Source organism: Fulvia fulva, chromosome 12 (genome assembly GCF_020509005.1).
Source record: "Fulvia fulva chromosome 12, complete sequence".
Lineage (NCBI taxonomy): Eukaryota > Fungi > Ascomycota > Dothideomycetes > Mycosphaerellales > Mycosphaerellaceae > Fulvia > Fulvia fulva.
The window spans coordinates 1,919,587-1,932,628 of record NC_063023.1 but is presented as its reverse complement, the minus strand read 5'-3'; positions in this window follow the sequence as shown (position 1 = coordinate 1,932,628).

Sequence of the window (13,042 nt, the reverse complement as noted above, 5' to 3'; positions counted from 1 at the left end):
TTGGGTCCGTATTGCGCTTGATCTCCAGTAGATTCGCATGTTTGTAGGACGTTTTGTAAATACAAGTCTCATTGAACCGAATTTGGCAAGTAAAGTCGCACATGGATCTGTTGTCATCGCTGTGGGCAGCGCTGTCACACTCGTGCAGGCTGAACTCAATCGCTACTGCAGGTCAGCATACCTGCAAGGTCAGCTGTATGTACCTCAGGGTCAAGGCCGGCAGTCAAGTACCACCCAAGGGTAAGCAATGCGTGGAATGCCGATGATCTCGTGTGACGTTCTTATCCGAACACACCGCCGGCTTGGCGCTCAGCTTTGTATTTAGAGTTTTCTCAGGTAGCTTTTCTGTATCTCAGATTCAAACTCGCCAAGGTTCTCACATCTAGTTACGTTCCTTCCTTTCAGCCTTTCTATTAGGTTGAATTAGCCTATAAGTAAATCTCCTAAGGTATAAGTCTCTGACTTACCCCTCAGTCGGACCTTAGTACTAAAGCTAAGCGAGGTAACCTTACTAACCTTATCTTAGCTCCTACGAACGGGGCGGGCTACTTAAACCTTTAGTATAGAGGACACTAACTAATACCCTAATTAAGGCGGTTATTACCTACCGGATTAGTAAGGTTTCGCTACTTATCTAGTCGGAGAGGGCCTAGCCTATAGTCGCGCCCTAGGTAATAACTACGCGACTTAGCCTACTAGCCTAAACGATACCTTTAGGGCTACTTAGGCTATACCCCTAGCTACTCGGTCGTACCGCCGCCCTAACCGCGATAGCGACGCGGAGATAGATAGGGCGGACTACCTAGACGAAGATAACTTTAGCCTATATAATAAGCTAGCTAGTAGAGGTAAGGCGCCTAGGATAGGGGGTCCCCCTATTCTAAAGTCTAACGCTTAGAACGACGAGTACCTTAACTAGATATCGTCTATTAGAGCCTAGATTAGCCTAAATAAGAAATAGATTGTTAAACGACGCCTTTCCGACCTAGAGGAACTAGAGCTCGTTAGTAGCTTCGTTTGTCGCGATCCGAGCGTATATATAGGTAACATCCTATTATTAAAACTTGAGGCCACGTACGCTAAGAATTAGGTGACTAATTAGTCACCTATAGCCTCTTTAAGAGTAACACTTGTCTATTCTAGATAGATATATACAATATATAACCTGCTTTTAAAACACCCTATATAAGCCAGTATAATAACTTCCTATACTTCTAACGTAATAGTTATAAGCCCGGTTAGCGCTTATTAACATTCGCTACGATAAGGAAGCCCTAAAGCAGAGTTTATATCGTTATAGCACTACTACTATAACCAGTATAGTAGTATCTCCTAGGCCTAGTAAACCCGCGTAGAACTTTTACTAGCCTATAACCTATTTTATAGTTATAGCTACTACCGAAACCCCGGTAACTACCGGTACCCTACCTTAGGGTACCGTAGTTCTAAAGAGCTATAACTAATAGGACAAGTTTGACCGTTAGCTAGAGCTCTACGTAGAGTCTTTAAATGTCTAGAAGTATATAGATCCTTACTAACTAAGTAACGAGCTAATAGAGCCTACTTACTTAACGTTTAAGGAAATCTAATAAGCGTATACGGTAGGAGGCGCTATATTAAGAGATCTTATTAAGCTACGACAAATAGACGTAGACCGAAGGCAATGGATATACGACATCTTTACTACTACGCGATTAAAGCTTATTACCTACCTTATCCGTATAACAACAGAGCTAGAGTAAGAGCTAATATACGGCTAGAATACCCTTAGAGCGAAATACTAGGCTCTTAAGGATTAGTATAGTCTAGACGATATACTACGTAAGCGGTAGCTAACGCTTAAGCTGTCTAGGCTTTAGAAGGCTAGCGTACGTAGAATCGATAACTAGTACTAAGACTAGTTAGTTTTATAGACTAAGATACTTAAGTATAACTATACCGAGTACGACGACCTGAGTAGACACTTCCTACTTACTATTTAGTAGAAGTAGGCTCTAGCCTACCGTGCTTCTCTATATAACGAGTAGAAGCGTAACAAAATGTTACTACAAAAGCTTACTAAGCGTTACCTCGAATAGATACGCGACACCGTACTAGTAATAACTAACGGTCGATTAGTCTTCGTAACCTTCTCCGGAGAAACCTTAGTAGAGGATAAAACAGCACCTATAGGTGCTAGTTAAAAGGAGGGTGACCGTAGTAGTAGCCGTAGTAATAACCGTAGTAATAGCCGCGGTAATAAGGGTCGTAGTAGTAGCCGCGGCGATAAGAACAAAGACAAGGACAATAATAGGCTAAGCGGCTACTAGAACATTACCGGCGAGCCTAAGGATACCTGTTATAAGGGCCTATTCTTATACGATGTGATTAACCCCGACAAGCGCCTAGTAAAGGATTAGCGCTTAGAGTAGTAGAAGAAGTACTAGAAAAACTTTATTAACTACTACTTAAGCGACGACGGCGAGCGTCTACTTAGCGTGTTAAATCGTAACAATCGTAAGGACTAGGAACGTAACAAGGCTATAGCTAATACGAAGAAGGTATTACTAAGCAATAAGGGCTTTGTTGGCCTTACTGTTCTTTCTAGCTCAATTAGCAAGTTTAGCGTTAACTTTAGGGATTACTAGGTATATAATAACTGTTTAGACACTTATGTGATCAATCATTGTGACTAGGAGGGTATAGAGCTTATTATAGAGCGCCTTACCACCTTAAAAATCTAGGCTAGAACAACTACCTTTCTAATTGTAGCGTTAGGGCGTGTTTATATATTAATTAGGGGCTATTCATTTACCTTACTAGATGTGGCTTACTACCTAGGCTTTTATATAAACGTCATCTCTTATATACGTATAGAAAGAGCCGGACTCTAGTAGTACGGACGTAGCAATTCAATATAGCATAACGATACTAAATTGATAGACCTATACCGCCCTACTAGTACAATCCCTTTCTTTAAGGTGGTCATACTACCTAAGTCACCTATTATTTACTAATAGCCTATAAAAGAGGGCCTAGTACTACCAAAGGTCACTAAAAAGATACGTAACGCGCACTTTATTAGCACTATTAGTAGGGGTACAAACATCGGCGATGAACCTACTAATAGCGTAGTATCTCTAACTACTTAAGAGTATAGTGACCGCACCGTTCTCGTAGTCATAAACAGTACTAGGGGTACTAAAGGTATAGCTACGTCTAGTAGGACCCCTATTAAATACCGAAAGCTCTCTAGCCGCTAGTAGTATCAAATCTTTAGTTATCTTAGCGCTAAACGTATTAAGTAGTTACCGCTTAGAGTTAAGGGGGTGATTATTAACGATAGTCTAAGCGCACCCCTTACTACATATTATAGAGCATATAGGCTTAGTAAAGATTATAAGGTATATAATCGGTCTTAGCCTATTAGGGTAATGACCCTATACGGCTATATAGCTATAGACTTAGTAGAATTCACTATCGCCTATAACGGTAATAGGTACCTCGTCTACTTCTACGATCTAGATACCTATAGACACTTCTAGTTCACTATTAAGAACAGGGATTAGCAATCGGTATTAGGTTGCTTTAATAGCCTACTAAGCTTTATTAACTTTATTAGTCGTTCGTTTGTATACTTCTATAGCGATAACGAGCCCGCTATTGGGAAGGTGTTTCGCTTAGTTATTAATAATAACAAGATCAAATAGCACGTAACCGCAGAATACGCGCCTACGTAGGACCTAGTAGAAAGAGCTAGAGCTCTAATCATTACTATAAGTAGAACTATTTGTATCTACGTACGATTGCTAGAAAAGCTTTAGCTAGAATATACTATAGTAGCGGTATACATCCTCTAGCGATCCCCTATCTAGTTAAAGGGCTAGAAGACCCTATTCGAATTAGTAATAGGACGAGTTCCGAACGTAGGTCATATAGTAGTATATAGCTCCCTTATATACGTGTTTATCTATAGACTAGATTCGCCTAGTAAGAGCAAGAAACTCTAAGAGAGAGCACTTATAGGCTACCTTATAGGATACGACTCTACTAATATCTACCGCGTATAGGACCTATTAAAAGATAGGGTTATACGAGTCAAGGACGTCCTCTTCGACAAGACTACGTTCTATAACCTATTACGCCTAATAGTAGGGTATACGACCCCTATCAAGAACATCGTAATAGCGGAACCGGCTAAAGAGCCTAAACAATACTACGACCTATATATCGCTTACTACGAGCAAGACATAGTATAGGCCGAGGGGGTAGAAGAATAGGCTTAATAGCCGTATACCTAATAACCTCGAGACGCCTACTAAAAGCTCCTTAGGTAAGAACTATACTAGCTGTAATACCGCGAGTTAGTAATATATAACTAAAAGGACCGGCAAATCGAGTACGTAACAGATCACGTGACTTAAGACAACATATAGTAGTTAGTATACAACACTACTAACTACTACGACACCCTATAGTAGTAGATAATAGATGCCCTTACCGTAGAAGACCGTAAGGAGATTATAGGCAACACGGACCCTAATTACGAGCTATATCTATTTATATTTATACTACTAGAAGACGCGTTAATATATAACGCGTCTAATATACTACTCTTCCCCCTTGAGCTAGAGCTCTATATACTAGAGGAGTCTAACTATATAGTTATAGAGAATAGAAAGCGCCTATAAACGGCCTACTTCTACTATATACTATACTAGATCATAGTCGCTAATATAATTATCGGCTAGATATCCGGTATATAACCTAGAGTACGCGCCTATCGCGATAAGAGCGATCGAAGCCCTATACGAAGAGGTAACAGCCCTCTAAGGCGTATTAATAGATAGATAGATTTGTCATTCCCCTGTTCTAGGACCCTATCCGGCCTATACAGGTATATATCTATTGTTATGTACAAAGGGAAACCCGAATAGGTGAAAACCCTTCCCGCCCCCGACTACTCCTTGTCTAGTTTAGCTTTCCCTCTGAACGTACGTAGTCCATGTCACTACCCCGTTAGCCCCCGCTCCCAGCCGGTCTCGTCGCGCTGCGTCGTGTCCTCTCTTCCTGTACTGCTCCTACTAGGCGGTACTGTTCTAGCCAGCCCTTCTCTAGTATCCAGTTCGTAATGCGCCGTAGGTCCTCAGCGTTGTTAAGAAGTGCCCCAATCGTCCGGTTCCTCGCCTTTGCTATCCACTCCCCCCTTCCTAGCGACCACCTCGGACAGACGAGGAGTGCGTGCCGTACGTTCTAGGAGCGATAGCCGCAGGGGCAGCTAGTATTCGTGTATCCTAGAACCTTCCTCCATAATAGGTACCCCTGGAGGCCGATGTGTTCGCTTCGCAGTTGGGTTGCTATGCTACTCTGTGCCCTCGTAAGGCGGTAGTGGATGAGCTTCGGGGGGTGCTTGACCGCGGATTTTATAGCTGACTATTCCTTAGGTTGTCCCGCTGGCTAAGGGCGTCCACTATGCCCTACAACCTAGTTGTTCCACCTCTCTTTCTATAGTTGCTCTACAAACGATTTCTTACCTTCCTATTGTGTTGCTAGCTGTTCGTCCCTTGCCCGGTAGTTCGGCTCGTTTCCGGGTCGAATGCCCCTATACGCTAGTACTGATTCGCGGGCCCTTACGACTGCACTGGCGATGACCTTCTGTACTAGGTACTGTGCCGACTTGCCTAAGTAGGAGGTCCGTAGTCCCTAGATGTATAGGTCGATCGGCGGTATAGCGGTCTCGTGCTTAAGCATCCTCGTTAGTGTCGACTTATATGCCCCGGTGACCTTCCTTAGGCATTGGTTTTGGATCTTCGCTAGCGGCGCGACGAGTCCCTTCGATAGGCAGGCCCTCTCGCCTAAGGACCACACTTAGCTGCTATAGGTAAGGACTGGCCGCATAATAGCCGTATATAGAAGTCGTGACTGCCGGAAGTCCGCCCCCTATATAGACGTAGTGAGCCTCTGGCATGATGCTATATTCTGTTCAGCTTTCCGTAATATTGCCTATACGTGCTTCCTCCACCGTAGCGCCGGGTCCACCTATAGTCCGAGGATCCTGAGCTGATTTGCCGGGTTGGTCGTGTGCCCCTGTATCTAGATAGAAGCTTGCATATTGTGGAACCGTGGCCGGCGCGTAAAGTGTATCAGATTGTACTTTTCTAGGGCAAACCGAGCCCCGTGCCTCCTAGCCCAGTCCTCGCAGATCTTGTGCTTCTCTTCTAGTAGCCTACAGTTCTCCTTAGTCGAGGAAGACCACGCTAGGATGTTTGTGTCGTCTACGAAGCCGCTCGCAGCGGTGTTCTGGGATTCTAGGGCTGGGAGCAGCGTCGCCATAAAGAAGAGGAACAGAATAGGTGCTAGCGTTGAGCCTTACGGGATTCTAGTGTGGACTACTTGAAATGGGCTTCTATACTGGCCGACCAGGATCGACGTACTACGGTTTTGGAGGTAGGACCGTACGAAGTTAACAAGCCACTTAGGGAGTCCCTTCGACCTTAGGATGTAGAGTAGCCGCGGGTGTGACACGTAGTCGAAGGCTCCCGATATGTCTAGGCTAAGTAAGGAAGCCACCTTGTCCCTATTCTTATACTAGATGGCCTTTACCTGAGAGGTGATAAGTTCCATCGCGGATAGCGTCGATCGCTATAGGCGCGCACCCATCTAGGTGTCCGGGAGTAGGGAGTGTTCCTCTACCGCCTCGGAGAGTCTCGTTGCAACCAGCTTCTCAAGCGCCTTCCTAAGAGTGTTAAGGAGCGCAATTGGGCGGTACGACTTCACCTGCGTATAGTCTTCCTTCTACGGCTTGCGTAGGACCACTGTCGTCGATTGTTTAAAAGCTATCGGGTGGTACCCGGTCTGTAGGCAGGCGTTGAAGATCGCTACAACTGCTGGGGCTAGTTGATCTCTACACTTCTTTAGTAGCTCGTTTGGGATCCCATCCGGCCCCGGGGCTTTCTTCGCCGGCAACTTCCTTAGCATAGCGGCAACTTCTCCCTCGGACACCTCCTGTTGGACCGCGATGCTAGGGGCTAGGGGAGTAGAGCTGTTTATGTCGCTTAGATCAGCCTCGACTAGGGGCGGGAAGAACTTGCTAGCTAGTAGACGCGCCTTGGCCTCGGGGTCGCTAACCGGGCTACTAGGCGATTGTAGCGCTGGGATAGAGAAGGAGGGGCCCTGTATAGGGTCCTGTCGGGCCCATTTCGCTAGCTTCCACATCCTCTCTAGCTTGCCGGCGATTTCTTCTACTATAGCCCTCCAGCCGACTGCTTTCTCCCTTCGTATTATGGCTTTCTTCTGTTAGCATGCCTCTCTGTATACGTTCTAGGCCTCCTCGCTATGGCTGCTCGTCCATACCCGGCGGGCTCTCCTTGCTTCTCTTACTACCGCAGTGCACTCCGGCGTCCAGTATGGTTTGGACCATGTTGTTAGTTAGGCAAGCGGAACGTGAAGTGAGGTCGCTTTTCTTATTTCGTCGGTCAACCCCTAGACTACTTCGTCTATCTCGTCTTTACTGTTGTATTGCTGCTACGCGATCTGGACTAGCCTCTTAGAGTCATCGAGGTACGCCTAGATGTTGGCCCAGTGGGCCTTTCCCTAGTTTAGCTTAGGGGTTCTCGCTGGTGTGCGTTGTATCTGTGTCGCAATAGAGGTCCTGACTAGCATGTGGTCTGACGACGCCTCGAGTTCATGTTCGATCCCACAGTAGGTTACCGTGTGGTAGTGGCTATCTGAGATCTAGGAGAGGTCGATCGTGCCTTGGAGTCCCCCTCTCTTCCAGGTGCCCAGGTCCTTCGGGGTATTGAGGGCAATTGCGTTGCTCGCCATCAAGTCGAGTACTTCGTCGGCTATAGGGTGCGGCTGTATAAGGCTTTCCTAGGAAGGGTGGTGTATGTTGAAGTCTCCTACTACGATGTGGCACCCTTGTCTCTTAAGCGTACTGTCTAGGTGTCTGCAGACCCCTAGGTCGCGGCTAGACCTCGAGGCTAGCGGTTGCATGTATAGGTTGTGTATCCAGGTGCTACCCACGTGGAGGGAGGTAATATCGCCCCCGCCTTCTTCGTCTACGTAGTACACTACCTCCCAGTCGGATTCTAGTATGTCCTTGCTAACATAGAAGCACGTGCGGGGTCTACCGTCGCCTCGTAGGCATGTCGTGTAGCCTGGTGACTTGCAGGTCGTTAGTCTCTTATAGTGCCGGTTAATCTATAGCTCCTGGATTGCAAGGACGTGGTGGACGCGCGGGTCCGCCTCGTGTAGGAAATGGTTCTGGACTATATCCTTGCTATAGTTGACGTTATACTGGATGATGCTAAGCGTGTCGAGGCTAGTCATCGGCATCGACAATCATTTCCTCTATATCGTCCTGTGTCCTACTGCCCTGTGCGTCCTGGTCTACGCCTATCGGCTGTGTACTAAAGGGGAGCCGGGCCTGGTTAGATTCCCTCGCCGTAGCTAGTAGAGCACGTGGCCTCCCGTACGCCCTAGGTTGCGTATCCTTTACATCGTTCTCGGCCCTAGGGCGCTTGTGCCCGACCGCCGCTAGTTGGTTCCGGTGTAGGCTAGCCTCACGGTCGCCGTAGAATCTTAGGGCGACGGTTCTGTTTGTGATTGCCTTGTTTTTCGCTAGTTTCCGCTATGGGCATTCCGTACTATACGATAGGTGGTGCCCCGGACAGTTCGCGTACCGTCTCGTAGTCGATATACAGTCCCTAGACATATAGTCTCCTGTACAGTTCGAGCAGGCCTGCTTATTTGTATACGTGTAGGTTTGGTGTCCATACTGTTGGCATTTAAAGCATTGGAGGACACGAAAGGATGAGGAGTGCTTTTCTACTGTCTTGAGGCTATATTGCCAGACCAGGCCTTGTTCTATCGCTAGATCCGCCGCTTTCGCGTCTTGTAGCTATACTATTAGCGCCGAGGCCTTCTTGCCTTCTGGCCATTTCCTATAGAGCCAAGTCGCCTTCTGGATTGGAGAGTTAAGAGTGACCGGGTTGTCCTCTTAGAGAGCGCGTAGGTGACCCTAGTTGGTTAGGTCAAACTCCTTAGGCATGTCGTGGACTAGGATCGTAAATTGTTTCGTTAAGACCTTCGCTAATACCGCAACCTTAGATGCCCACTGTGGCTGTGCCTCTAGGTGCCTCCTAGTAGTAGCAGAGCTAGTATAGATCTGTAGAGTGCCGTTAGACTGTTGGTTCACTACGACCACCCCTAGTTGGTTGATTCGTTAGGCGAGCTCCTTGTTCGATAGCTTCGCAACTTCGGCCTGGTCTTCCTTTGCTGCAATGCGGATCGTAACTGCATCGTGCGTTAGGCGGGGGCCTAGTATCGATGCCGCGACCGATGCCTAGCTATAGGGGTGTTAATTCTGGGTGGCCTTACTAATCGCCTAGGACGTCGTCCTCATTTCTTGTTGCCCTCGGTGATACGACAGTACAAGCGCCGTGCGTAGCTAAGTGATCATTACCTGTAGAGACCGGTAAGGGAGCTGATCGTTAGTTTCTATACTTTTTGCGTCCTCTATAAGTTGCTGCTAGTTGTCTTAGGGGGGCTTCGCCTGTAGGGCCGTAGGCGCCGTTAGTGCCGTAGCCTAGGCTACCATTGCCTAGGAGTTGCCTAATGTAGCAAGGCACCTCCGCGGCGTTTAGAGCTGAAGAAACAGGGTGAAGAGAGCTTCAAGCTGTCCAGATTGAATGAGGTAGAACTCCCTCAGTCCTAGGGGCAGTGGCCTGCTTTGTATAAGGCGTATTAATACTACTACCTCTATATACCGCGATAACCTTCCGCCCGAACCTTCTAACTACCGAGCCGCTATAAAACACCGCTTCTCCTAATAGTAGATCGAAGCTATAGCTAAGGAGTTTACTAAAGCCCTAGTAACAGGCATATTTAGATAGGCAATAAAGGAAGAGAAGGATTAGGATGCTTAGTAAGAGGAGGGACTTTAGCTACTACTACCGCTTAAGTAGGTATATAAATATAAACTAGACAAGCACGGTATACTTAAGAGCTTCAAGGCTAGGCTATACGTAAGAGGCGATTTGTAAGGAACATACTTAGACATATACGCCGCTATACTACTAGTAAGTATGTTCCGCCTCTACTATACTATAGCCGCGAGCTTTAACCTAGAAGCCGAACAATTCGATATTGTTAACGCCTTCCTAAACTCGGACCTACTATACACTATATATCTATAACTACCTCCTAGAATCGACAGGCCATCCTATAGACACGCCCTTAAGCTAGTTAAGGCCCTCTACGGTCTAAAGGAGTCCCCTTTATTATAGTATAACTCCCTAACCGAGACGCTAGCCTCCCTTAGACTAGTACCCCTATCGGACTCCGAATGTATCTACTATAATAACAAGGTTATGTTCTTCTTTTACGTTAACAACCTAGTTATACTCTACTACCGTAAGTATAAGGCCTATACTACTAATATTAAGTAGCGGCTACTTACTAAGTATAAGATATACGAGCTCGGTAATCTCTCCTAGTTCCTAGGAATCAAGGTTACGCGCGATAGAAACAAGCGCTTACTATAGCTCTCTTAAGAAGACTATATTAAGAAGCTAGCCGCCAAATTTAGTATATCTACGAATATACGCAAAACGATAGTCCTAGTAGATTAAAACCTTAATTAGACCGTTCTAGAGGGTCATTAACCTACCTCTATCGCTATCCTTACGTACTAATAACGTATAGGATCCCTTAACTTTGCCGCTATACACACGCGGCCTAATATCGCCTTTTCCTTATCTATACTATTGTAGTATCTAACTAAGCTAACTAAGACATACCTTAAGCTTATAGATTAGTGCTTACGCTATCTCCTAGAGACTAAGAACCTCTGCCTTATATATAGCGCTAGCAAATACATTACTAGCCTTTATAGCTAACTAGAGTACCTCGGTAGTAACTACGAGTTCTTTAGAGTATCGGACGCGTCCTACGGTATAAATAATAATAGGACTAGCTTAAATAGCTAGGTCTTTATACTGTTCGGTAGACTAGTAGATTATAAGGCATCTAAACAAATCACTGTTACTAAGTCTATAATAGAGGCTAAGCTACTCGGGCTTTTATAAGCCGCCTTAGAGCTTATATAGTAGGAACGAGTCTTCGCTAAGATACACCTTCAGTTTAATTAGCGTACCTACTTATACTACGATAACACGTAGACTATCCGTCTTATTAACTAATAAGGGTAAAAGCTTAATACGAAGCTACGCTACGTTAATATCTACTACTACTAGCTCCGATAGCGAGACTAGCGTAGAGACATTAAGATTAAGTATCTTAGTACTAACGACATGCCTATAGACGGGCTAACTAAGCTGCTTCTACTATAGAAGTATAAGTGTAAGGGCGCGCGTACTATAGGGTCCGAATGAGATAGTTATTGTTCTACGAAGCTACGAAAGAGGAGCGCAAGGCGCGGCGAAGTTATAAAGTAAAGCCAAGCCGCGCTAACCCGATGCAGAAGGTCCGCGGTTTAGCCGGGCCGACGCAGCTATAGTAAGGGGTCGCGGGCTGCCCGTGATAGTACCCCCCCTCCTAAAACACGCCTTAGTCCTCTGAGCGTTATTCACCTTATGTCATGGTCTCCCCATAGAGTGTCATGGTCTCCCCACAGAGTGTTCAGAAGGTGGGGACAGAAGAGCCTCAGAGTGCTCAGAAGTCGTCAAGAAGTGACAGTCCAGCTTGGTGTGTGAGCGCCAAGAATCATATGCCCCGCAACATTCACTACGGGACCCAGCCCTCCAAATTCACCCCTCTACCAAACCTTGACAGATTCACTTCGGCTCGTGACTGTGTGACTCACGGCACTCCCGCGAGCACCCGCGACTGCGCTGGACCCTGGAAGAAGCACGTGGAAGACTCGGAACGTAGGGCAGGTTGGAATAAGGTTTTGAGCAAAGCTGCTGAGCGCGGCTTCGCACGGGTTAGCCCTGTTGATGCGGGGACACGCACTCGCGAGGGTCGCGTATAAATATCTGGCCTTCCCCAGGCCTCTCTTGCTTTCTTCGTCTTTTGTTTTGTGTAGCAATCATACTATACCCTTTTGCATCTGCACTTCGCACCTGCATTCTCGCTTTCACCCTTGCATCTCACAGGCCAGGCTCTCGCCCTGACATCACAAAAGACCAACAAACCGTCAACCACTCGAGTCATCCTCATGGGTGACCACGCCACCGATGGAGGTGTCAACCTCGACAACCAAGACACTCCATTCCACTTCAGTGAGTGGACTGACATCCCCTTCTCGAACGCCGCTGCCTTCGGTGCCTGGGCAAACGCCAACCCCGACACCGCCTACGCTCTCATCAACCGCACCGTCTCCTCTTTCCGCGAGACCGCCTAGCAGGTCGAGCAAGCAAACAACCAAGCAACATACCTTCAAGGTATTGTGAACACCTTCCAGAACCTCGCCCCGCACGCCCACGACAACCACCGCCAGCACTTCTCGAAGAAGGTCAACGACCCAGACGAGTTCGACGGCAACAAGAGCAAGTTTGAGGCATTTGAGACACAGCTCACCATCAAGCTGTTGGCTAATGCCGACCACTTTCCGCAAGAGAAGGACAAAGTCACGTACGTCTTCTCCCTCCTTCGGGGAGACGCCGCGGCTCAGGTACAACACTACATCGACAACGCCACGCAGACTATCGGCTGCCCGGACGTCCTCACCTTGATGCAGGACCTCCGTGCTGCCTTTGGTGATCCAGACCGTAGAGCCACCGCCCAGAACGCCATCCACAACCTCCTCCAGAAGAACAAGAGCTTCGTCGAGTACCTCGCGGCCTTCAACCGCGACATCGGGTTCACCGGCTACAACGAAGAGACCAAGAAGAGCACTCTCCGCCGTGGTTTGTCAGCAGAGCTTCTTCGAGCCCTCGAGGACAAGGACGTCGGTGCTATGAGCTTCCGTGAGCTCGTCGAGACCTGCCAGCGCCTCGACTCCAACATGAAACACACCGCCTCTCTCCTCGCTTCCCGTTCTCAAGGTCGTCAGCCTCGTGGTCCCGGAAGCCACTTCGCTGCTCCACTAGGCGCCGCC